Consider the following 27,356-nt stretch of genomic DNA (forward strand, 5'->3'; position numbering starts at 1 on the left):
TAGAGGACAACCATAATTCCAGCACTTCCCTTTAGCAAGCACAAAAATTTAAAGACCAGTTTGTTATTTCCCCCCCTTTCCTGAGGTTATTTATATAAACTTAAATGAAATACAAACCAAAGTATGATCAAATGGGAATGGTTGTGTTTCTAATACCCACCTTTGATTACTTTGAATGCTTATGCACAAGGTCTGGATAAAGTAGATCTTCAAATGCACAAGCATTAAAATTAGGCACGTGCAGTAGACTTTAACGAGACACTGTTTCTTCTTTAAAGAATCTCTGGAGCTAGTGTAAGATATCACTTTTCAAGGTATAGACATGCAGAAATTTCTAAAATATTGCAGAGTTCACAACCACATGCCCATGAGAGCACTGTGACCCATAGCAGAAGGACTCTGTACACATCCGTTGCTCCTTGTCACTCTCACCCCAGACACAGGCTGTCATTTCAAATCCATAATACATTTTAAACCACAATTCTCCCTTGCTTCCTTCTCCCCCTTTCCCTTAGCAGTAGGACTTTGGAGTTTTTTTCTGTCACAACACTGCATTGTATAATGGTTTTAGGCAGGAAGAAAAGGAGTTCATAGCAAGGCAGCAATTAATTGTCCTATATTCCTTCAAGGAAACTTTGCTTATAACCAACCAGTTGATTAACAAAGTTGCAGCTGTGAGGCAACCCAGCCTGGCAGTTGCAGAGCTCATGTCATTAATTTGACTATTTTTTTTTTTCCATAGGCAAATATGCTTAATTTTTATTTGTTACAAAGATCAGAAGTTACAGGTTTGCAAGTTCTAAGAATCCCAGTATGTAGGAACTGTAACTACATACCTTGAGTTGTGAAACTGTCTGATTAGGAAATTACAAGTTAGTGGTAGAGTACAGCATGAAGAAGTGAAAATAAAAAACCCAAACTATTTCAAAGTTTCTGACAAATAGCTATTGAGTAGTTGCTAAAGGCCCAAGAGATAAGCATATGGTTAGATCAAGTAGAATTTAATTTAAAGCTATTAGCAGGCCTCCTTGTCACCCTGGCCTCAGATGTGTTGAAGACCTCTATTTACAGCCCATTTTCCTCTGCCTCCCCAAGATTAGCCAGCAGTAGTAGCAAATCCTGATCATTGTCCAACTCCTCAGAGCAAAGGAGTCCACTGGAGGTCAGCTTCTATCAGCAGCTACGTGCATTGATTAATATCAATCTCCAGATAACCTGCTCCAAGTTAACACTCACAAGTTTCTTTGAGATTTAGTTCACCAGATCTCTCCTCTCCAGGCGAACGTGTTTAGACAACCATTAATGATGTTTGACTGATCCCATATGCTGTCTTTCATTCTGCACTGATTGTTGAAGACAGAACTTGCCTCCGAGCCCTAGACAGAGAACTACACCAGTGAACTGCCTTGGCAGAGAGTTTCAAAACCAGACTTTCTCAAAAAAAAACATGTTACAGGAGGTCTAATTCTGAACATAGAAAGTGAGAACTCCAATGCTTTTAGCTCAAATCATTATTGAAAATCTTTGTGTCTTTCCATATTTACAAAAAGTGATTCTACATCACAGACACAGGACAGCTTGAGTGCCTTATTTTATTAAAAGCTGAGCCTCAGTTCAAATATGGGTCCTATAAACTCAACAAGTCATACAGCAAACTACTGAGTTTGTTACCAGGTTGTAAGATGTTTCTGATCTTGTCTTAATATAATGACATTGCTCACATCTGGACCCTGCAGTATTCTCTGCTAGAGATACATTATAGTTTTATGCATTACATTAATAAATGCTCTATTATATCATCATTTCAGCATTTTTAAAAAATACTTGTCCCATATTTAAATATTTGTTAAAAATATTTAATAAATTATTTTTATTATACAATTTATTTTCTTACCAGAACTCCTGTGCATATTCTGCCTTAAGAAATAAGATTTCTCCTTTAGTGGTTGAATGATTTCCCTCTTTTTTATATTATACTGCCTGTTTATATGCAGAACTTCAGGTACAAATATTAGGGAGCCATTAAGTTTCAAATCACTGATGTGATTTGTCCTTTAGCAAATAAGATCACTACCTTCGTATTTAGCCCATCGCTTTTAGTGTAGTTCTCTTGTACCACAGTCCTTGATGTCAGCTGTACTAGGAAACTCTTGTAAAAGCACTGTAAAACTGAGCAGAAATGCTTCCTCTCATAATTAAATAAGAGGTACTCTACTCAGACAGGATGAGTACAAATGCAGCCATAAATCCTTTTCATTTTACCAGTCTAAGGATAACACATCACATGACCTGCTTCAGTGCTTGGAAATAAATCTTAATGGCTTTCAAAGCACCAGACATTTTATTGCACCTTGCTTTCCTTTGCAGGTCTGTCAACACAGCCACAACAGTTTACCCTGGCTGCAAACCAATCTCTAATATCACTTAGTGTCAAGAATAGTGGTGCTCAGAAACTGCATACTCTCAAGATTTCTCCAGAGCCACTCCTATAAAGTAGGAGCACACTGCTGTTAACTTCCATGTGTTATCTGGGAGGGAGCAATGTGGGGAAGCACAAGAATAGTGTTTTAGATGTTAAGATTTACTTTGTTACCCACACCAGAACAATGATATTGGTAACAGTGTGAACAGACTTTGACCTTAAGAGAAAGACCAGGGAATATTTGGTTAACATGACTGATATGCAGATCCATAACTAGATCTGACAAGAGCAGCAAAAAATGCTGGTGGGTCAGAGTTCTCTGTCTTCCAAGGTGCTGGCCAATATTAAATGAACCTCATGTGTGAAAGCATACTATTCCATCTAAGCAGTCATGAAACTCAAGAGGATGATTTATCATTTATTTTCAGGAAGCTGACATAGAAATATGATGTTCTGTATACTTCTTTACTATAAAGATAATGTCTATGCTCACAGCAAAGGATTCAATTACACTGATACATTGCTTCCCTTACAGCAAGTTCCATTAATAATTCCTGAAGCGGTTTGTTGTTGGCATTCATACTATCAGAATGGCTTTTCTTTTTCTCCTATAAAGAAGCTCACATAATTAAGCTCACCATCTATAGTTTTAGGAGGCACCAAGGCTTTCTGAAAAAAATATATTCTATTTTTTCTGTCAGGGAAAAAAAAAAAAAAAAAAAAAAAAAAAAGTCCAGATTAAAAAACATTTTGCTTAGGTATGCTGATTCAGATCCAAGAATATCCACCTGGACGATGCTATATGTACATTAGAACTATTCAAATAATAAATCTGAGCAGTTGTTAAGAGTAACATGCTGATTCATAGCCACTTGTAGTATTCATTTCTATTTGTATCTGCCCAGCAACATCTGCCTCTGAATAACTTGGGTTAAGGAGCTCTGTTATGGATAAGCTACATACAGGAATGAATTCAAGCATATGTGACACTGGATCTTTATAAGCTGTTTCTCCCAGTTTAGGTTGCCTTTTATGACATCTTCCCCAGCAGCACAGGAAGACAACTTTGAGTGATGTGGAAATACTCAGACAGAATATGCTACTAAGCCAACAAACTGACCTGAAATTAATACTACAGTATTCCAGTCCTATTTGCTAGGCAGAAAAATATCTGTAGCATTCTTGGCATAGTGGGGCAAAAGCTATTGGCTCATTTAACTTCCTTATAGCACCAGCATTTCATGGAAGCTTGACTTAATATGCAGTAACACTCCAAAGTCACATTCTGAACTGCCAAACCATTGTCTCATATGTATGGAAACAAGCTGAAGACTGTTACTAAAACATTTTCCTGGAGGACTTCACAGGAATGATATTTCGGTTTATAGGCTAGGAGAAATGAGGCTCTGAGTGATCAACTCAAAGGTCATGCAGTGATTCAGTGTGAAATTACAAGCAAAATGGAGTGATTTGTCTTATGTTCTGACTTCAGGTGAAAATATGCTACTTCAAGGGGAAAAAAAAGCTTCAGGAGTCCCACCAGCTGCTTATCTCTTTGCAGAAGCTAAGCATGTTTCTTCAGCATTTATCTCAATTAGCAGCTATGTAAACACTGTCAAGAAGATATTAAATTTAGTGGAAGGAAACCTGTTTTATGATGAGTGGCATCATTTTATCAGCTTTGTACACTGCAGCATCTTATTCTTGGCCTTATTTGTCTTCAATATATTAAATCCTTTGGGAATTTATAGGTAAGAGACATGGAGACAATAATTGTTCCTCAAGCTTCTACATTCTAGTTAAACAATTTCACGTGTACCATCACAATGACCAGCAAGTATCAATCAACTCAGTTATTGTTTGCTTTGACTTACGTTAGAAATGTTCTCAGATATTGAGTTCCTCAAGTACAAATTGTATGTGTCTCTCTGGATTGTTAAAAAAAAGTCATAGAAAGAGGAACATTGTTGTAGGTGCTCTGAAACCAGGACACAACAGGAAAACAAGTTCAAAAATCTACACAGCTTCAACAAAAGCAGAATTTGGTCTGTTAACATCAGCAAGAAATTTTCTTGTGCATTTGGTTAAACCATCCCTCAGCACTAGCAATGGACATACCCTGTCCTAGCATGTCTGCCTCAGCAGAGGGATGAGGGGCTCTACTGGGGACAGTCTCACAATTGGCAGAGCCCATGGATAATTGCAGATAATGCAGGAAGTCAATATGCTCAAGTTCAGATTCATTGCAAAGTAAAGCCCGTGGCAACAGCAGTGATATTTCCATGGTTTCCAGGCCATGTTTACCAACTAGTGGCCAGATATACAACTGAACAGACTTCTCTCTGCTGCTGCTGAAGGCAAGAGTTAATTTCAAGACCGACAGCCAACTTAACCATGAACCACAAGCCAGTTACAGCAACTACATGTAATTGGACAGAAACTTTACTCGGTGACTACAGTGACAGTGAGAAATTGAGTCTTCCCCGTGTGACACATTTGGCATCCTTTTTGTCATATCACGCTACATAAATGTAAACTACAGTTTGAGGTTATTTAATGGTTAGGTTATCTTGTTGGTATTTTACTTAGAAGTCATTTGCCATCGATTTAACGATTTCAGCATTTCCCAGCTGGGTACAAAATAGTCTTGGTTTCCAGAAACCTGGAAATCTATTTTTCCTTTGAAATCATCAGTAGGCAGTAAGAGTACTAAACAAGGACTGTCAGGATAACACTCATCTCCAAAAGAAAATGCATTAAACAAAAATTTGTGCTTTGCCAAAAAGTTTGTGAAGTGGTAATTGTATAAATTTTTCAGTTAACATTATTTTCCACACACTCACATCATGTACCGGTGTGTGCTTTGGTACACAGCTGTTTGCAGTATATGAACAGTGTTCTCGTGAGCTTCCTATGGTCAGGCAGGGAGGGTAATATGAAGGTAGCAATCCGGCACAGTGACCTCCAGTTGCTAAGTCACTTTCCAGATGTTTTTGGACAAGATGACAGTAAGTTCAGAAAGAACAAATAATATTTTAAAATAACATACAATTTATAAAATTATACTAACTTATAACAGATACAGAAAGCAATTATTTTTCACAGTGATACATGGTGGCCAAAACATTACAGAACATAAACTAATTCCATTTTAAACAAATTTTTTATACTGCTTTTTGTACCTAAGAGGAAAACCAGAGTCATAATTAACATATGTTAATTATTAACAAGGCTCAAATAAATCTTTAACAGACAAGAAATTTTGCTGAACATGCCTGTTGAGTCACCTTGACTGTTTCACATAAAGTAACTCTTTCTATAGCATTAAAAGATCTTAAATTTTCCAAAGCCCACAACTGGAAAAGAACATTAGTATCAGCTTTGTTCAAAACAGAAAATTTCAGGTGTGCAAATTTTTTGAGTCCTAATAGACCTATTTATCTTTCAGTAGTTTAATTATTTGACATATTTTACCTCTTTTACTGTATATTCCTCTGAAAAAGTATTAATTGGCTGTTCTTTAGACTCTATTCATATCTCTTTACTATCTAGCTGAACTGTGCAGTAACAGTTGTCAAATGAAATAGAAACTAATGATCAGAGACAAGGAATCTTAGACTGGTTCATTATGCCAGTCCTCCAGTGGACTTAGAGACAGTCATGGACAGGAGTGTCCCATTCTCTGTCTTAAGTTTGTAAGTAAGTCTGTAGCAAAATCTTAGAGAATAGTCATTCATCATTCTCAAGGTTTCCCAGAAAAATGCACCCTGTCCAATGAAGATCCCACTGGAGAAGGTGATTTCTTTCATAGTAGATTTCTGCTCAGACTCAAATCCCTTTCAGACATTTGGTCTAGACTGTGAGAATCACAGAAGAATCATATTTGTGCCTAAATTATCCCACATCACCTCCATCCCGTGTTCAAGTAATATGGAACACACTGGTCTTTGTTCTTCCATAGTTACCAAATTCCAGAAAATCATTCAATAAAGATTGCCTATTATTATAAAACTTTCACAGCATATGGGACACTGAGTCAAGGTCCTTGACCTCAATAAAATAGCAAGTAATTATTTCCTTTTTTCTCCTCTGTCTTGGATGTGTGTCCACTGTCACTGAGATACGGACCAAAATGGAATCTAAGGTGTCTTACATGCAATAAATTCAAAGGGCTTCACATCGGAATGAAACCAAAGTTTTACAAAGCTGCAAAAAACCCTTAAGGGATGGGAAAGCTGCTACTTGTCAAGACAGGGAGGTAAGGTTCCCTTGGCACCTCTTCCGCTCTGAGGAGAAGGTAGTTACTATTCATACCAAGGGAGATAAGTGCATGTAAGGCCATTTGTGTTCAAAAAAAACCACATTTGCATCTAGCTCCTGTTTTCTACTTTTATAGTTCAAATGCCCAGGATACACTTTCTTTCACCCTTTGACAAGCTTTCACCAGTCCCATTCAACTCATCCTCTCAAACATCTTGAAATTTCTTTAGGTGTTTTTTGCGGTTCTTTCTTTCTTTTTTTTTTTTTTTTTTTTTTCAAAGCTTTGATTTCCACTTACCACCAAATAGAGATAAAAGTAAACACACAATCAGTAAACAGGCTCCTTTTTAGTGGAAGTGCAGTGCAGATGGAATATAGAATTGATGAGTACACAGTATCAGCAATGAAAAATTCTATTTCATGTTTAGCACAACAAAACTGAGAAAGATCTTTTATCTAACCATTGTTCTCACTGACACCTTCAATATAATTGTATAGATATCTGTTGTTCCTATTTTGCTTTGCATTTACATTCCTCCTACCATTCACTTTCCTTACTGCTCTGTTTTGTTGGGTTTTGGAGTTTTTAAAAATAACTATAAGTTAACACATAAATGATAATGTATAAGTTCACCATTTCTTCAGTTTCCTTTCCCATCCCCTCAGAGCATTATTTTTCACTTTAACACAACAGTAGCTATACAGTCTATTATTGCAACCAAACCAAAAAGTCCTCTCAATCAAAGCTAAGTCAAAATTAATGGAAAAATCTCTACTATTTCAATTGCTTGATCACAGCATTGGTCTATTTGCATTCCAATAACCACTAGATGACAAAATGGAAGAAATACGTATTCTGTACATACTACTTTTCAAGTAACAGTTGTTTCCTCGACCCACTAGGTCCTAAAGATCATATCTCAAGTCAACATATATGGTTTTCACATTTCTAAGTTTTTCCTAAACCTAGTTTAGATGTTCTGTTTTACACTAGTTTTCGGTTTGTGCCTCTCATTCAGACAATGTTGCAGAGATCAACTCTTCCCTTGACAATTTCCTTGTACTGAGGTTTGGCTCGCTGGCCTTCCAACTACTGTTGATCTCTTTTCCACCCATCAGCTCACAAAGCAGATGACTGTTGATGGGGACTGTCTGTTTCCCATCCATCTGATTCTTAAAGCATCCTTTTAAAAGATGCAGTTTACTTACATATGGCAAGAATTCTAAAGATATAGCCATGACATTGTGTAACAGCTATTTTTCTACAAATCCCTATAGTTATTTTTTCATCTACTGAGTTAAGAGCATACAAAGAGAAGGTCTGGTTCAATTCTGTCACTCCCAGAATTGAGATGTCCCTTTTTAATTACAGGCAGGAAATACTTTTGGAGCATCACAAAAATATGCAGAGAGGCCTTTTTAGAAGTGAAGGCCTAAAGAAAATCCAGCCTTCGCTAAAGCCTTATATACACTGCACTTAGGTGGACACAAACACTGAAGTCTGTCACCCATCATTAATTTTACTACTGAAAGTACAGCAGGTTTTTACTACTAGAATGCAATGAGGATTTAAAGATCTGACTTCATTCCAGTTTAAATATTTTGCATTCTCTAAAATGCTAATGAACGCTGACAAAGATTTACACACTATTGTGTGACTGCTTTATTGGCTGCTGCTGCGTAACTGTGTTTAAATAGTCACATGAGGAAAAGTGTGAAAAGCGATTCCAGTGAAAGATAGTTATGAAAACATGTCACAGTAGAGTGGCTTCCTAGACTACAGAGAGAGAGAGACTACACTGATAGCTAGAAGTCAAATAAGTTAAAATGCTGTAGAGGATAGAATGTTTCATACTTAGAATATTCATGAGTTCATTCACATAACTCCAACATCTTGATATTTACAAACAATCCTTGAAAATTAGTTGGGAAAATAACTTGAGGTTTGGTTTTGTTTTGTTTTTTTTTAAAGTCACATACATGTGTCAAATCAAGAGAGAAAGCTTACACTAACAAAATTTGTACACAATTTTAGTTTAGAATTAGAAATTTAGAATTTATAGTTTAGTTTAGAATTTAGAAAGCAAATTTAAGTTTAGAACACTGCATACATAACTTACACTTGATCTAATGCATAGGCCAAAAGGTTTCTGTTTATTTGTTTTAAAATTTGTTTTACATTTGGTTGTTTGTTTTGTTGTGGGTTTGTTTTGTTTTGTTTTTCTGGAAGGGTGTGTGGTTGCTTTGGGGTGCATTTATATATATATATATATATATATAAATAAAATAGGTGGAATTCATTCAGTTAAAACCAATCTGGAAAGCGTTTTTTATGAAAAACAGGACTGTGATATTCAATGCTTGCCCCAGAATAGAATTCCAATCTGCTGCTCCTCCCTCAATCATTTTTTTTAATTATTTTACTCAAATAAAACAGCAGCATAACAATATTTAGGACATGAATGCCCCAGGCTCTCTGCTTCTACAGCCCTCTACCAGCCCCTATATAGTTGTGCGAACTTTGATAACATAATATAGCGCCCTAGTGGTAACATGTTTGTTAAATAAATCAAATTTAGCTTTGTTTGTATGCATAGTATTCATAATACAACACTACAGAAAATCAGAGGGGGGAGCCTGTGTGTGTGCGTGTATGTGTAGGCAGTGGTTGAAATCAGTCATTTAGGTTTGTGCAACCAGAGTCAGACATGCATGCAGTACAAAAATCAGCAAAGATGTTGCCATTCCCATTGATAAGCAAATCTACACTTCCAGATTTGTTTTGTCTAATGCTTATTCCAAAAAGTATTCAAAGCAAGTGGTTCAACCTTTCTGTAATGGTAATATTCTTCATTCACTGAACCTGGGAGACATCAAGTCTTTGCATAAAGCTTACATTAGAAAGGAGAACTCTCACCATGAGATGGATGTTATTCAGCAATATTTTTTCTTTCCTTGGCTCCATGTTGAGGCTCCAGGCAGTAAGTGTGTAAACAACAGTTGCTATTTACATTCCACAGGGAGACGTAAAAACTGCTTTTGTTATTTATAGTATTTGTGAAATTAAAGTGACAAGTCCAGAGTGTATGTAGAATTGTCTGTAATAAATTGATTCTCTAGCAGTTCCATTTTAAAAAGTGGCACGTGCTATCTTTCCTTTATGCTCATTAGTTCTCTTTCAATTATAAGCACCAAAACCATTTTTACTCCTCAATTTGCACAAGACTTATGAACAGTGAGATAGAGTTCAATGTGTCCATTGATTATAGTACTCGTTTACAATTCTCAGTCTAAAAGAATCACAAGTGAAATATCATGACAGTTACTAATGAAACTGATCAATTCTTCCATTTTATGTTGTAAGTACTTCAGCTAGTCTGGCATTTTTCAAGCCTTTAAAACATTCTGGGTTTGAGATTACTGTAAGACAATTTTAGGAAATAAATTAAGTGAAGAGATCAGTCAAGTGAAGAGTCAAATAAAGATATAGCAAGAATACTGGTATTAATAACATCAGTTTATGCATAAACCCAAGGTTGCAATCCTAACATACCTGATTTTATAAGTGCTTCTAATGACTAAGAACTAGTGATTTTTATTTATTTATTTATTTATTTATTTATTTTTTAGCTTAAGATGACTAGAGACCAAAAGGAAGACTTTTATTACATTTTAAAGCATTAGCAGAACTTGAGTTCTCCTTTCTCACTTTTATTCAAGGCCACAGGAAACAAATAATTTTCCAGCAAGAGTACCAATCAGCATAACTACTTTATGTTACAGAAACTCATTATATGGGGAGAAGAGCATAATGGATCCTTTTAGTTAGTTTAGTAATTCAAACTCAGTCATATCTTCATAAAAATATACCAGTTAAGAAGCCACTTCACTGACAAAACCAGCAGTTTCATTAACCTCAGCTGATCATTTAAGCTTAAGGCTGTTAAAAAGTCTGGCAAAAAGTGTCTAAACATTTGCTGCAGTGATCACTTCAGAATAAAGTAAAATCAGAAATCTTATCTGAAAAAATTTTGAAAGCATCATGTATTTCAAATTATTTGGGGTTTTTTTAAGACTTGAGAACTAGTTTATAGAAATTTATTTGATATCAAATATATTACTGAACATTACTTTCTGTTAAATATTTTTATGTATCTAAAGATGTCCAGTTACTATATGTTAATGTTCTATGTGGTACATAGAAAATAAAAAAGTGTCCTCCCCATCAGTGAAATTTATATGCCTATGAAATTCAATACTATCAGTAAAACTAATTGTGCAGATGTATGCAAATAAATAACAGCCTCCCCTACTGTGTTTTATAGTATCCACATTGACCCTGATCCTCAGAGCTTTCCTCTGCCCTCAGTTACAAGATTCCTAGTGCTACCCACTACTGGTTACCCAGTTGTATGTTTGCATGCCTGTGTAAATGCTCGTACAATATCAAGTTTCAATGGCTGCTCAAGGATCAGTGCTGTGAAAGGATTCTTTCTGAGCATACCTAAACATACCTCCTGGTAACTCAGCTTCTTATACCTGTCCACTGAAATTCCAAGTGAAATTTAATGAAGGGAAGGTGTTGCAATGACTTAAGATATCAATGAACCCAGAATACCCATGGATTATTTTGTTAAATAGCCTATGTTCTTACATAATTATGAAAGAAAATATTAGTTTTGATTCCTAGTTACATTTTTGTATTGAGAATTAGAATTACTTCACTTGTCAGAGTTTCAATTTAATCAAATTAAATGAACTGCTAAAGCATTGAGCTAGGTAAAATAAGTATAGAGCATGGATTAACACTTTTGTAAAATATAGATAGTGCTATAGTAATTTCCCAGTTTGTCTTTAGAAGTGGCTTGTTAAGAATCAGCTATGTCCCAAGGATATTTTACACTTCATAAAGCCAGTGGAACTGAAAAATTACTATGGTTATATCTGTTATCACTACATAGTTATCAAACATGAGTCAGGACTTCGGGAGTGCAAAGATGTTGTTGTGGGTTTTCAATAATCAATTTTATGAAATATGCTATTTTTTCACAGGTTTTGTGGATCAAGACAGGCATACCAGGCAGCATCAGGAGAAAGCTGTGATGTTGCAACAATGGCTGGAACCCACTCTATGATGAAAGCACAAACACTGACTGATCCTGTAGAAGGTATTCTGAAAACAGATGTTTTAGCCTGAAGTTACTTTTATTTTTCTCCCTTAAGGAGAAGCTAACATCCAGATTCTGAGGTCCAAACTGTGATGGAACTGGAGAAACATGGAGGTAGCAAAACCAAAAGAGGAAGAAGCAAACCCAATACTGAAAAACAATTGCTGCACAAAACGACAATGTACATATGCCATAAATCAATCCTTGCCATGGCAACAAAATAAGAAGTCATCCTCAAAAGTCAATATTGTTGATGTGTATGACCAATGGGAACCCTGGTTTCTTCTAGGAATACTTCAAAGTCCATAACACTGAGCTGTAGAAAACCATCCTGCCATTTTATTAAAGCCTTGTAATCTAATATGGTGTTAGAAATCATAATTCTATTTGACAAAGTGCCACCTCAACTAAGAGAAGATCCACATCTGTTGCGTACAAGCCACTAAAGGAATATTTACTTTTCCCAGTTACTACTGAGGGTCCAACAACATACTGCTTCTACCAACCAACTTGGTCATGCTGTATAATTAAATTATAATATAAACTGCGTTTTAAACAAATTTTGGAGGCTTGAAGTTCAGATGTCAAACCAGCAATTTTGACAGATCTACGAGTTCAAACTTGGACGTAATGCAGCGCAAGCTGCTTGAAACATCAATGAGGTCTATGGCCAGGGAAGCGTTAACGAACAGACAGTGCAACTTTGCTTCCAAAAATTTCGACATGGCAATTTCGACCTTGAAGATCAAGAAGGTCGCGGACGTCCTTCTGCTATTGACGACAATGAATTGAAGGCTCTGGTGGAAGCAGATACACACACAACTGTTCGAGAACTTGCAAAAGAACTTGGGGTAAGCATATTGACTGTTTCTGAGCATCAGAGGAAGATTGGAAAGTCGAAGAAGCTTGAGAAATGGGTGCCTCACGAATTGAATGAGAAACACAGAAATCGCTGTTTTGAAGTGTCATTGGCGCTTCTTTTTTGCAACCAGAACGACCCATTTCTCAACTGTATTGTGACGTGTGACGAGAAATGGATGCTCTATAATAACTGGTGACGATCGGCTCAGTGGTTGGACCGCGATGAAGCTCCGCCACACTTCCCAAAGCCGAATCTGCACCAAAAGAAGGTCATGCTGACTGTCTGGTGGTCTGCTGCTGGTTTAATCCATCACAGCTTCCTGAATCCGGGTGAAACAATCATGGTGGAGAAGTACGTCCAGCAAATCAATGAAATGCACCAGAAACTTCAACGGCTGTGCCCAGCACTGGTCCACAGAAAGGGTCCAATCCTTCTCCACAATAACACGCGGCCACACGTTGCACTTCCAATGCTGCAACGGTTGAACGAGCTGGGCTACGTAACTCTGCCTTATCCACTGTACTCACCAGACCTCTTGCTCACCGACTATCACTTCTTCAAGCATCTTGACAGGTTCCCGTGCAGGAGATGCTTCAGAAACCAAGGGGAGGCTGAAACTGCCTTCGGTGACTTCATTGCCTCCAGAAGTACAGAATTTTACGCAACCGGAATAAATATGCTTGTTTCTCGTTGGCAAAAATGTGTTGAATCTAATGGGGTTTATTTCAATTAATAAATTTTATTCTGAGCTGAGATATGCCACTTCAAACATACAGGTCGAAATCAGCAATTAATTTCCAAACAGCCAATAATACAGCGCTAGCAAAGATGGTAAATACAAGGTCAGTGTGCTGTGGAGACTTGAGATTCAAAAATCTAAAATCTCTCAGGCAAGACATAGGTAACTCAGGTAACTTAGTTATCACTATTTGTCTGGCTACTATGTGGCAACACAGCAAAATGCAGGAGGTTTGAGGTTTACCTGGGTAAAGGTTGAGACTGAAGAAAACTGAACATGGGGAATAACCATACAAACAGGCTTCCACAGCTGGAGATGATAATTCAAGTGGGACAGGTGAGACGAGAGCTGGACCCTGAAAGCGTAGAGGGAGGGGAGTGAAGAAGACCCAGCTGGGAGCCATGGTGTCAGCCTGAGAAGATCAGCCCTTCAGAGCAAAGGGCACATTTAGCTGGAAAGTCATATCTCCTTCTAATGTGCATTGGGATGCAGGAGCCCAATCTTGCAGAAGCAGAGTCTTACAGAAATAAAACTAGTGCTCTGTAAGGATCAACTCTACCAAAGTTGAACAAATGCCCTCTTGATATCCTTCCTAGCCTTATACTTTGAGGAAAAATAGAAATTTTTAAGTGCCTTATATTTTTTTGCAAAATGAAGCAAGTTATTATCTAACTGTAACAGTATTATTCTCAGGAAGAGACTGACATGCTAGTCTGATTAACCTGTTTGAACTCTCAGAAGCAATCATTTGCTCACTTTACTATAGTGCACAGAGTCACTGCAAGTGAGATCCTTACATACAGATGACTCACAGACAATAGCAGTGTTTTTGCAGATTTATTGTTAGTGTTCTGTCTCACTCTACAAATATTAATTTCGTAAGAGAATCCAAAACAATTAAACAGTCAGTGATACTATTTTCATAAGCAAGATGATTTAAGTTACACAAATTTCAGACTTTAAGTCACATATAACATGGGATAACTCTGAGCTTAAAATCAATTAATCCAGCTTTTACTTAGTCAAACCTAAGAAGGGACCTTACATTTCCACCAAAGACCATAATACCTATACCCAGGTCTGTGTTGAGTAATATCCACTATAAAATGGTCCTCTTTTAGATTTGCTGTGAAAATTGTCATCTTAGAGTGAAAAAGAACCAGAGCTAGCAGTGGGGGTGAGGGGAACCCAAAAATAGAGATTTAGTTTCTGACATGCCATTATGTAGCTTTTATTTTCTTCCTTTTGACTCATTTTTAGGTTTTCTGGGACTCTTAACATAGCATATCTATGCTGATTCAGTGTTGTCCTTGAATATACAGAGTTCAGTTCACAGACAGAAGACTGAAAGAAGCAGTTTAAGATCTTCATCCTGCACAGTGTCTTAGGATGAATGCTGAGAAATCTCACAAGAGAAAATTTGTTTCTGAACAGAAGAGATACTGAACAGCATACTTTACCTGTTCAGGAACTTAAGACTCTCTACAACATTAGTGAATGAACATCTCTATCCACCCCAAAACTATGTTTTCCCATTTCCTGAACATGCCATGCACACTTTACTGCTTTTTGACACTAAGATTGCACCACAGCATACAGCATACACAAATTTCAGATATGTGGGGCTGTTCATACATAAATTTACTATTTATAACAACTGGAAGCCCTCTTTCTTCTCTTTCAAGATTTCCAAGTCATTGTTTTCCTAAAACAACGTGCAAGTTTAAAGAACAGCTAACATTCCTCAGAGTTCTTGTTTTGGTATAATTATTTTTAGCTTAAATCTACTGATATACTGTTGTGGTTTAACCCCAGTCAGCAATCAAGCACCACACTGCCACTCGCTCACTCCTCCCCATTTCCAGTGGGATGGTGAGAAGAACTGGGGAAACAAAGTAAAAGTCATGAGTTGAGATAAGGATATTTAAATAACTAAAATAGAATAACAATAATATTAAATAATAATTGTAATGAAAAGGAATATAACAAAAAGAAAGAGACACAAAACCCAAGAAAAGACAAGTGATGCACAATGCAATTGTTCACCCACCCACTGACTGATGCCTGAGCATTGATCCTCCTGACCAACTCCTCCCCAGTTTATACACTGAGCGTGATGTCCAGCCATATGGAATATTCCTTTAACTAGTTCAGGTCAGGTCAGATGTCCTGGCCATGCTCTCTCCCAGCTTCTTGTGCACCTGCTCACTGGCAGAGCATAGGAAACTGAAAAATCCTTAACTTAGGCTAAGCACTACTTAGCAACAATTAAAACATCAGTGAGTTATCAACTTTATTCTCACACTTGAATCCAAAACACAGCACTGTACCAGCTACTAGGAAGAAAATTAACTCTATCCCAGCAGAAACCAGGAAATATATACTGACGTATAAAAGTTTTTGCTAGCCTATTATCTCTAGGTAAAAATGTGACAGCAGAGATCCGTAACTGGGGTCTTTTACATGAGGCAGACAAAGTGATGCATAATTAGTGAGACAAACAGTTATCTCTTAGCAACTAGATAACAGTCACATTCCACAGCTAATTTTAAGGAAATTGTCCTTGAATGTCCATTTCTGCTTGAAGAAAACAAAAAGAAAAGTGGAGGCTTAACAAGTTCAGTTCAGTAAAATAAAAGAAAGGCATAGAGAAGTCTCAGTGACTGAGTCTATTTTCCTTTGTCATTTTCAGCTTCTGCTTTTCTGGCTAATACCTTATGACTAATGTATCAGAACAAGTTTTAATGATAATTGTGGATTAAAGTCACTTCTTCTTTGATATGAAGCTATATTAAAAGCCCAGACATGATTTGGATATGTTTTATTACCCAAGTCAAATCCTACATTCAGAAAAATAAATCACCTCTATGCTAGAGTACAGCAATATCTTAAGATCCTGGGTTGAACCATTGTTGTTTCTCAGTTGTCAGACAGCCCAGGGAATGGCACAGGTCCATAGCAGTGGTAAGAGGATTAAAACAGCCTGATATAGAAACAACATTTTTAGCTTGCGGTAGATTGCTCCACTGCTATAGTAGAAAAGGGACATACTCAAAACAGGCAGAAGTGCTTGAATACTGATTTTGGGCTACTCTACCAGCTTGGACCCATAAGACTGAGTGAAAGGAGTTTAAGAAAGTGCATGAAGAGGATCAGTATGCTGAAACCTCCAAAACATCAGAGCATCACCCAGCTACATGGACAGCAAGACACTTTAGCTAGGCTGCTGGCTCAGCTGTTCCTATCTGAGCCACGTTCCTGACACCACAGTGAGAAATAAGCTGAAAAAGATAACTGCAAGGAAACAAAAAGCCTCCCAAAACCCTGGAGTCTCAGTTCAACATACAGTAGAAAACATCTCTCTTCTACCAGATGAACAGCTACTGCATGATTCTCTGTGATTTAAAAGCACAGCTATTAACTAAACACAATTTGGCAGGCATATCCAGAGGCTCCTACCAGTTAGCACATGCCAATACTTGAACTGTTTGTGTTCCATTAGATGGCTTTTAAGCTGGTTTTGGCATTCACATGAAGTTAGTCACAGCAACTGTATTCCGGACAGTATGGACAACTTGCGAAGGGTTAGCAGTGATTTCTCAGCATGAATGGCAGTGGGCCTGATACCCTGAAACAGTACACCCATAATAGTAAGGCTCTCCAGAAGCTCAGAGGAGGGCAAGAACGCCAGATAAACAATATATTTGTATATGTCATTATTTGGGACCCTCAGCTTTTATAGAAAACCACTGACATACACATTTATTTCAACATTTTTTTTTTAATTTTTTTTTTTTGTATCTTAGCAGGCACTTTCATTCAACACTTTCAGTGCTGCAGAAAAGTTTTTCAGTCTGAAAGATTAACCCAAATGACAGTATGTAATTAAAGGTGCAGACACCAAGACAAGCAGGTCCTCATCCTCTCTTTCACCTTCACACCACTTGAATATGCAAAAGCTATTACACACACACACACAGAAAAAAAAACAACAACAAAAAAACCAACCTTATTCCTTATTGAAAAGTTGTTCCTACTTAGAAAAGAGAAAGTTTTGTTTATGTTGCTTAATTCTATATAGATGAACTGCCTATTGACGAGTGGATTCAAGAAGACTTAATGGCCAACTACTGGTTTGAGATGGAAAGTATCTACAGTGAAATATAAAAATTGCACTATAGGGTCTTAAACAAGGATTTTTAAAGCTGTCTTCTTTACACAACTCCTTACTGCTTGCTTTTTAAGAGTTACAAGATTTCATTTCTGTTTTACAATTTAGGAAAGAAAAAACACTTCCTTGTTTCCCTTGCTAATAATTTTGTGATGCCATAGACTACATCCAGCAGAACAAAGACAGTAGTACAGGAACATTTAATGACAGCTATGACTTCCGTGTGCTCATGGTCCTGTAAGTCAATGGTGTGGCATAAAAGGTACTTATTCATAAGATGAAAAATCTGAAGAAGCCAGACTACCTGTTGCAATACTACTGTAAATACAAAGGAGGGTTTTTGTTCACTTTCAATCTGTTTCTGTTGTAAAAGATGCCTCATTTGAAAGGATACCTTCCCCTACTCTTTTGCTAAGTTACACAAAGCAAAAGTTTCCCTTTGTGGGGGAAAAAAACAAAACAAACAAAACAAAACAAAAGACAACAAATGAAAAATAAACCAAACCAAAACCAACCAACCAACCAAACAAAAAAAAAAAAAAAACAAAAAAAACAAACCACCCAAACCACAGAGGAAGCAAGTTTGAAAACATGATCTTCAAATAATTTTGAATAACATTCTTCAGTTTAGTCACTTTCTGAAATGACAAATTTCAATGAGTGTGAATGTTATGGCAAACATCTATGTTTCAGATATTTCCTTCCTTTTTAAAAGGATCCAGATTTCCTTTCCAACTAACCTCTCAGGATATGGGGGAGATCACGGGGAAAAAGGAGTACTGGGGGACAGAGGACTTCCTCGGAGATTATCCAGAGCTGCAGCTAGAGGTGAAGTCAATTATTGTTCAATATCAAAACAACAGCTAATTTTGTAGTAACTAATTGAAAGGAAGACATTATCATTGTGTACATGATAGAGAGGTATTTCTTCACATTTCCTACTACATAATGACAATATTACAAGGAAAAGAAATAAGAATAGAGAAACAGCCTAAAGAAAAACAAGGTTTTAAGTTAAAATATAAACATTTTGCATGTATGAAAAAAAATTAAATGGCTTTGAATGAAATTGTGAAACGTACATTTCAAAATTCAGTGCAAAGCCAGTTATGTTTTCTTTCTGAATCAAGGAGACAGTGGAAGAAGTGTAAGGAAAGAGGATCAGACAAATAGCTCTGTAATTAACCATATTTACTAGTATGTGCTTGAACACACTCAGGTTATTGGAGAAGATCAGTAACAAGCATGGACTGAGCATTAGTGCTAGATACGATATATGGATTTTTCAGTACTTCTTTGTTTGAATGACATCTTGTGTTTTCTGATCCTGAATTTTTAATGTCAAAGTACTGATAAAAATACATAAATCACCCATCTGAAAGAACAGTGTTACCAGTCCCAGATGTCATTGCTAAACCAACTGTCAGCTGCATGAGATTCTCCTTTATTCCTCTCCCTACCCCTAAAAAAGCAGAAGTCTTAAAATTATTTTAGCTATGATATAAGTTAATTATGGCAATTAACATGATACACTTGGCCGCAAAGTCACTGCAGTCTCCAGTATTTGAAACTAGAATCTGTTCCAATAACCTGCCGTAAATTACATCCTTAGAAAAAACAGCAGGTTAGCGTCTTCCTCATAAACAACCCTCTCCTTCTTTAAATCACTGTTATATTTCCATACAGATGCACATGTGTATAGACATAATTATGTGTATACATACACATGTATATACACATTTACATATATACAAACATGCATATATATATCCGGATCAAGGATAGTGTCCTTTCACTTGTAGAGGGTTCTGTATTTTCGCATTCTCTAACTCACTAGTTTTCCTTATACTGCAGTATTTACATGATGACATTCAAGAATGACCCCTCCTACAAATGAATAGAAACAATGCTTTATACACCCACTCTGAGAGTCAATGCGAGCTCACTAGCATGCTCCAGCTGAGAATCTGACTCCTTATTTTCACAATAGAATCAGGCAAATCCTTTTTGGCAGGTGTAATGGGACACTCTCCTACGTGTTATTTTACAATATTGATAACTCCTGTCTAAAATTCTGGCTTTAGTGCATTCAATAAGATGTTTACATTCAAATAAGAAATTAGATTCTTGATAAAGAACCGTATTCTAAACCAGGATGCCTAAAAATATTTCTTCTCTATTCTCTATCTGTTCCTAGAAGAAAATTTTAGTGATGCTTCAAAGATCATATTAATAGATCCATTATCAAATGACTTTTAAAAAAAAATACAGTTTTGAAAGCCTTTTCAAGTACTTTTCAGAAGCTGCTGATGCAGATTTCTTCTGGTAACATAGACACCCTTAACTGCTTGTATAAACAGCAGTCCACAGTTTTGGTACATAGATACATTACCTAAAATGTATTTTCAAATGGGAGGTGTCATCTGTGAGCAGGGTTTGTTCAGTTTTATTAGCTTAGTTTGAGTTCCAGGAATGTGAGACAATGGACTGTCCATTTCAATGACATCACATGATGTTCCACAACATTGAATTAAGGGATTCTTTCTGATAAGGCCCTAGGGCATCAAAGCAATCATTAATACCTTTCCAGATTTCATAATATTATTATAGAACGTAACAGGGATAAATATAAGCAATTCTCAAGTTGTTGCTGGAAAAAAAATTCTTCCTTTCTGGTTCTGAAAGCAGTTTGCATTAGAGTTCTAGTGCTTGATGCCACGTAAATGTGATGAACTGAATGTACTGACATACATGGAGGCCTTATGATTTGTTAAAACAAAACCTATTCTTCAACGCACATTTTATGCTTTGTGTGCATGCTGTTTGTTCGATCACTGCACAGGCAAGAACTCCATTGGTTCAATATCACTTTACTGTAGTTCCATAGCAAGCATCTTCAACAATTGTATTCTATATATTGTCATATTTTGCTAGTGGCATAATGTGCTTTCTCTGAGAAGAAAGTGAAATGACTGGACAAATTGAATCACAGTGAGTTAAAGTCAGGAATAATAGCTAAGTAAACAAAGCCACTGGAACAAAACAGATCTGGCTTCATTATAACCTTCATATTTATACCACTTCACAAAGAAGGTCTAGAGCAGATAGCAATGTAACAAGCAGCATTCCCTTCTATATCCAATGAACAGTACTATGCACACCTGGAGGCAGAGTTAAGGTTACACTGATAGCTAGAAGCTTAGACTTGAGTCTAAGACAGAAATATTACTTTTAAATACTTGACTTACATTGGGTATGCATTGTGTAAAGCATGCATATAAAATCACATTAAAGCTTATACTTTGCTACAAAATATTTATGAGAGAATTTTAGACTCAATGTTCCCTTAATGAGTCTGATATGAAAGTATTTAATGATTAGATAATCTGGATCCTTTGTTCACAACTTTAATTTGCCTGTTTACTAATGAAACAAGTTTTGGAGCAGTTTGGCAGCTTTTTCAAGTACCTTCTTAAAATTCTGCTGAGAATTTTGTTCCCTGAAGTGAATGGTTTATTTGCTCGAGTGGGCAATGAAACTAGTAGCTGTAAGACAAAGGCATTTAGCCCTGTTAGCAAAAAGGTTGCATTTTAATGATTAAAAAAAGAGGCTACTGCTATAAGATCCCCTCATCATAAAATAAGGAAATAAATTAGTTGTGCCTTTTTTCCCATTAAAATGTGAACTAACACTGCACAGCAATTATGTTTGAGGCTTGCAATGAGATATCTAGGTTTTAAATAAGATTGTAAGATTAGGAATGAATTTTATAATAGTATTAATAGAACAGCAAATGAATAACTACAAATCAACTATAGAAACCAACCCCCGCCCTCCAATGAAGACAAAATTAACTACAGCAAGGAGAAGACTGCGAGAAGGGAGCCTTGATTATCCAAGCACACGCTGGCCATCTGATCTTGGATGCTGGCAATAAGTAGGGTAATTATTTGGATAATTATAGTATTGGTTGCCCAGTGCTCCCATATGTTCCATTAAAGAAACCTTTGGCATTATGAACAGGCTGTAGGCAGAACCAGCAGAAATGAAACAGAGATACCCAAACTCCTAAAAGCTTAATGAAAGAGAATTAATGACAACAAATGATCCCAAATCAGCTAAACCAGGCAGGCCATTGATGGCTTAGCCTCAGAAAGACACAAGGTGATTTCAAACCAATGCAGGCAATTCAGGAAAGTGGCATCTTTGCAAATTCAGCAGTGGACCTAATTGTTTTTTAAAAATTGGAATGTATATTATTTATGAAATAAAACAAGATTCCTTGTTATGAAGCCTTTCATAGGAAGTGAAAATTCAAGAACATTTAGGGTCATGCCTGTTGTCTCAGATATCGAGTTAGCTAGGTATCTTAGATACTAGGTGTTTAAGTAAGATTCTCAACAGAATGAGCTGCACATGTTATCACTCAGCTGTATTTAACATTGGCAGTAACTTGATTTAACTGCGCAGAGAAGAAATTACTTCAGTGAAAGTATGTCTCACTGTTTTGTTTGGGTTTGGATTTTTTTTTTTTTTAAACAGAAACACCATTAACATATTTTGTTAAACAGACCTACCCACTAGGGATTTTCTTTAAAACTCAGAAACCTTTTTTTATTTTTTTCTCCTAACTACCACCTTAAAGTAGGACAATTGTATATTTGAGGCCTTCACCGACCACAAAAAGCATGTCTGATTTTGCAACTTTATAAGCTTTGCTTAAACATTTTGCACCTGGACTAAACCATTAATTTGTTCCTTCCCTCCACCTCTGGAAATAGTAGAACCTGTCTGATTTAGTCTCTAAATGCTGGATCAGTATTGTCTTTCTTCCATGTACAACATAGCCTCTTTATCCCCCAAATAATTTGGCCAGGTTAGGGCACACAGAGGTTCTTTTGCTGGTAGAAGGTCCAGAGAAGTTTGTTCTGGGGTATGGTTTCATGTTAAATTGTTCAGAATATTTTGGCAGAGAAGCCTTTACGTTATATGAATCCATTCCCTCCAAGATGCTTTTCCTACAGTAAACTAAGCTTATCTACAATTCTATTAAAAAGAAAGGAAAAAAAACAATGAATTCCAGAAGTGATTAAACAAATTACTGAATTCGTGCCTAGGTAGATAGTGTAATGTATGCATAGAAGTACTCTCTTGTAGATAATCAGAAAGCAGCCTTCAAATGGGCCAGGATTTATTTTAAAGGAGTGCAAATCTTGCTGAAATAAAAAAGTGTAGTCCATCTAATTTTGCTGAATAGATTGACATTTTTTATAAATTTGAAAGAAATACAGTACACACTGTGTTGGTTGGATGTCGGTTGGAACTATATATCTAATAATTATAAAAGAACAATTCAAAAATTTACACACTGAAGACACAGGCATCACTTTCAAATGCTTACAGAGCTTGTCATGGCAGCCTGAAATATTTTGACATATTTATTTCATGGTGCTCAAATTGCTTTATAATCAGATGAGGTACAGCTGCAAATTCAGAGGGGTCTACCACTGTATCAGCCGTTATGGACTCCAGCCATATGCTTGTATGCCAAATTGGTAGTCAAACCCTCCCTACTGGCTGGATATGACAGTTACTACTTCTCCAAACACTCTTTAATTGTCACGTCACAGTATATTGATCATGCAAAACTTAGTAGACTGCTCTAACTTTTCATTGTATTTGGCAAAAAACACTGTCATTATAGTCTGTTAAAATTCAAGTGTGGTATCAGGTGTCATTTTTATTTTCTTCCAAACAGCTGATGATCCTGGGCACCAGCATGCCCTGCTGCAAGGCCCATTCAGCATCTGCTGCCATTCCAGTGTCCTACGGCACAGAGGATTTCCACAAGTTAATCCTTCTTGCAAATCTTTCTTTTCTTTAAGATTTCAGTAAAGACCAACTAAGCTGTTTGCCCTTACTGTCAAGGTCCAATATCACCCCTGTGGCAAAGTAAACAAGTAGATATCTATTTTTATGATATTTTTCAACTGAATGCCTGCTTGAAATTTTCTTCCTGTGCCTGAAGGGAATATATTGGGCAAGTACCCCAAAGAGCTATACCTTAAGACTCCCTTGTTACCTTGCCATTACAGGTAGATTTACCCTGGTGCACTACATTTTCTCACTTCTATCTACTTCTTCTGGGTTTATCAATGAATACCACAGAATTTAGCAGCGTTGCATCAAGTTGTCATTGTGGAAAGAACAGTTGCAAAGCTCTAATACTTCATGTTACAATTACCAGCAAGTTGTGGAATCTCATTCTCATAAAACCCATCATGAATTTTTTTCATGAACAGCTCTTTGAAAAGTGACTAGCTAACCTACAAATTTTTCCTCTTAGTAGATGATTGAAATTAATAACATCACACAGCTCACAAAGGCTACAGCAAAACATTACAAATTTTAAGTGAAATATCAGACCAGCCATTCTGCATTCTAATGCAGTATTTTGATGACTTCTTCATCCCTAACATTTGGCAATAAGCAATTAAGCATTTTGTTATTTCAAAAACAAGTACTCCACACTTCAAGTTGCAGTCTTATAATAAGTATGAAAAAGTGCCTTTCTTACAAAGACACTATTTGAATTAGTATTTCAAACTGAGCTTCTAATGTTTCATTATTAATATTTCAGATAAGGGTGTTGAAAAAGCATGAAGTCAGAAGGCCAAGAGTCAAGTACTGCTGCTAGCTAGGTTCAGAAAATGGGCTCTAAATGCAGCACATGGATTTCATTTAATGCCTCCTGTCATGTCAACAGGTCTTTATGTTGTCTTACTATTCTAAAGAAGAAAGTTAGACAAATACTTGACTTTTTTTTTTTTTTTTTTTTTTTTTTTAGCCCCTGTTATTGCTCCACACTGCTATTTCAGGCAGAGCCATGGCAGTCCTGTAGGCAAAGAAAACAAGTCTCATGAACTGAGTGAGAACAAAGCTGTTCCTTGCCTTAAATATGCTGATACTTTTCTTTCTGATCCAAAACTTAAAACTAAATAGCAGCTTTTCAACTAGACTAGTAAGTCTACATAATATTAAGGATCATCTGCACTACTGTATGACAAGTCAAGGTAACAATGAAACACCCATGGTCACAGTGAAATAGAGGTGAGTAAAGGCACTTTCTAAGTAGCATAATAAAAATAATATCTGACTTGTAGTATGTCTCTGAAAAGCTGACATAACTTTCAGTACCCTGAAGAAGAGACTTCTAATGGAATGACTGCTTGCATTTAAGGCTACTTAATTCTTAAACACACTCCACCTGCCTCACACACCACATACCCAGAAACAACAGGAAGAAAACCCACCCAAAGAGGTAGAGTTTAGATCCCACTGGCTGCTGTAATTCACATATACCTTCATCTGGCTACTACTTTTTTTTCTAGAAACATTGAAGAAAAACATAAGCAGGTAAGAAGCATCAGAGAAAAATGACAGTGTTTTGTCAATACCTCAGCTTAAATACAAAGGCAGTTTATCACAAACAATTTTTTTTCCCCCAACATCTTGATACACATCAAGGTCTCAGGGGGATGCAAAATGACTGTGCTGTTTGTATAACAGCTACCTGAATAATCTTACAACAGAGAATACCTCCATCAATAGCAGTGAACAACTCTAGACCACCTGTGATTTCAGAGAAATCATTCCAGCAGGCAAGAACTGCAAGTTAGAATGATACTCACCTCTTTGTGCGTTTTGTTGATAAGCTAGGTCTCACCTTTCGTTACATATGGACATTTACATAAAGAGACCAACAGATAGAACTCTGCAATTTCTTTATGTTATTCAAGGCACTTTGATATATGATTTTTCCCCTAAAAGCTAAAACCTAAATGCAATAGTAACTAAATATTGATAACAAATTAATACAAAATTATTCAGAATGACACAAAAGAGACGAGAAATTAAGCTATGAAAACAACTGATAAAAACCAAACCTCCTCCACTAGAAGTAAAAACTGGCATTTTCTTTACTATCAAGTGCTGACACAGCTGTGGAAAAGCCAAAAGCAACAACTGAAGCTTGATAGGGAGCTCTGGCTTGATTGAAGACCAGTAGCTGATAGCTTACCAAACACAGCATTGTAAAATGCTCTTACAGAAGCTTGTGCATTTTAGTATTGACAGCAAACAACAACCTAATGCTCCCCTACCCATGTTAAAGCTTTACCTTTAGGCAGGTTCAAACACTGTTCAAACACTAGAGGTTACAAACACTCAATTAGTCTTTCAGATCTATCTATAGAAGCCTAATGCTCTATCTTACCCAGCTGTTTAATCCTTAAAAGGCTGAAGGCAGCTGTAAAGCACAGTCAGATACTCTGAAGATCACTAGAGGGAAAGGTATCTAACACTGCAGCTGCTTTAGGCAGAAGTCTAAAGCATACATGCTTCTGGCAATGGTGATGTAAAGAGATTTTTGCAACCTTACTTGTGCTGGAGAGTCCTGCATAAACAAGCATAATTCATCTGCATAATCACCACAACTCCAGCTCAATCACACAGGCAGCAATTCTAAGAAAGAGTCAGCTGCTGAATCTGCATAGCTTCATTACACATGAGCTGTATAGACAGCTTGCTTCCGAAGTGCTGCTTTCCTTTCAGAGTGGCTGAGTGCCAGAGAGCTTATTGGGGAAACAGGCCACGCTGACATATATCACTGAAAAAAAAAAAAAAATCTCAAATACAAGAAAGCCCAGAGTTCATTTGGCAAATGAACCCTTTCAGTTCAGGGTTCAGTATATAGCACAGATTTAGACTACAAGGGAGAGCCGGTTACACAGCTGTCCTTCTAGTCACTTAACACAACTTGTTAGGTGAAGGCCTCCTTCACAGATTAGAAGTACCTTGACTTGCTTTCCAGAAGCTTGTATTTCATAGCTTGAGAAACTGTTGACGAAGTTAGTCCTTCAACTTCCTTCCTTGTGCTTTCCTTTTCCCTCACCCTAATTCAGGACTTAAATTAAAAACTATTTGGACATGCAACATACCTCTCAAGAAAACTCTACAAACCTAGCTACTTTCAACACAGTAACATCATCTCACCTACTAAATTAGTTCCTTGCTTTGTTCTCCAAGACTCTCTAGGAGCCACTCTCCCCTAAACAGCTTTTAAATAACACACCAACTCACCCTTTCCCCTTCATCTGGGACTAGTGAGATTAATTAGAATCAAGGAGATTAATTAGAATCAAATTTCCACTTTGGGCTGGTTTCTGTCATGACAGAAATGTAAGTAACAGTGAAGTCATATTTGGAAATAAAATCTGGTCTCTTCAGTAACTCCTCTAATGTTTTCCTCTAGCATATATAACTAAACTGAAAAGTAGCTTGAAAAAAAAAGGCCTGGTGGATAACAAGTTGGCCATGAGTCAGCAACATGCCTCTCTGTCAGAGGCAGCTAACAGCCTCCTGGGATGCTAAGCACTGCTAGCAGGTCAAAGTGGGGATCCTTCCTCTCTGCTCAGCTCTGGTGTGACCCATCTGGAGTGCTGGGTTCCCCAATACAAGAAGTAATTAGACATACTGGAGCACATCCAGTGAAGTGCCCCGACGATGATTAAGAGACTGGAACACCTCTCCTATGAGGTCCCGTCTAAGGGAGCCTGGACTCTTCAGCATGGAGAAGAGAAAGCTTGGACGATCTAATTATGTATATAAAAATTTGATGGGGAGAGGTAAAGAAGGTTGAGCCAGACTCTTTTCAGTGGTGCCCAGTGACAGAA

At 36.8% G+C, this 27,356-nt stretch overlaps 1 protein-coding gene and 1 pseudogene across 1 annotated transcript in view; one reads left to right on the plus strand and one right to left on the minus strand.

Moving 5' to 3' along the window:
- LOC113479228 overlaps positions 1-13,445 on the plus strand; it is a 143,000-nt pseudogene extending 129,555 nt beyond the window's left edge.
- Positions 1-25,645, minus strand: part of SGCZ (sarcoglycan zeta) — a 404,844-nt gene extending 379,199 nt beyond the window's left edge. The window contains exon 1 of the mRNA XM_026846855.1: positions 25,569-25,645. The gene's annotated coding sequence lies outside the window, so the exon portion shown is untranslated. The remainder of the gene's footprint in view (positions 1-25,568) is intronic.
- Positions 25,646-27,356: the final 1,711 nt, after the last annotated feature.

This window comes from Athene cunicularia (genome assembly GCF_003259725.1).
Source record: "Athene cunicularia isolate RWA chromosome 4 unlocalized genomic scaffold, athCun1 chr4_part1, whole genome shotgun sequence".
Taxonomy (NCBI): domain Eukaryota; kingdom Metazoa; phylum Chordata; class Aves; order Strigiformes; family Strigidae; genus Athene; species Athene cunicularia.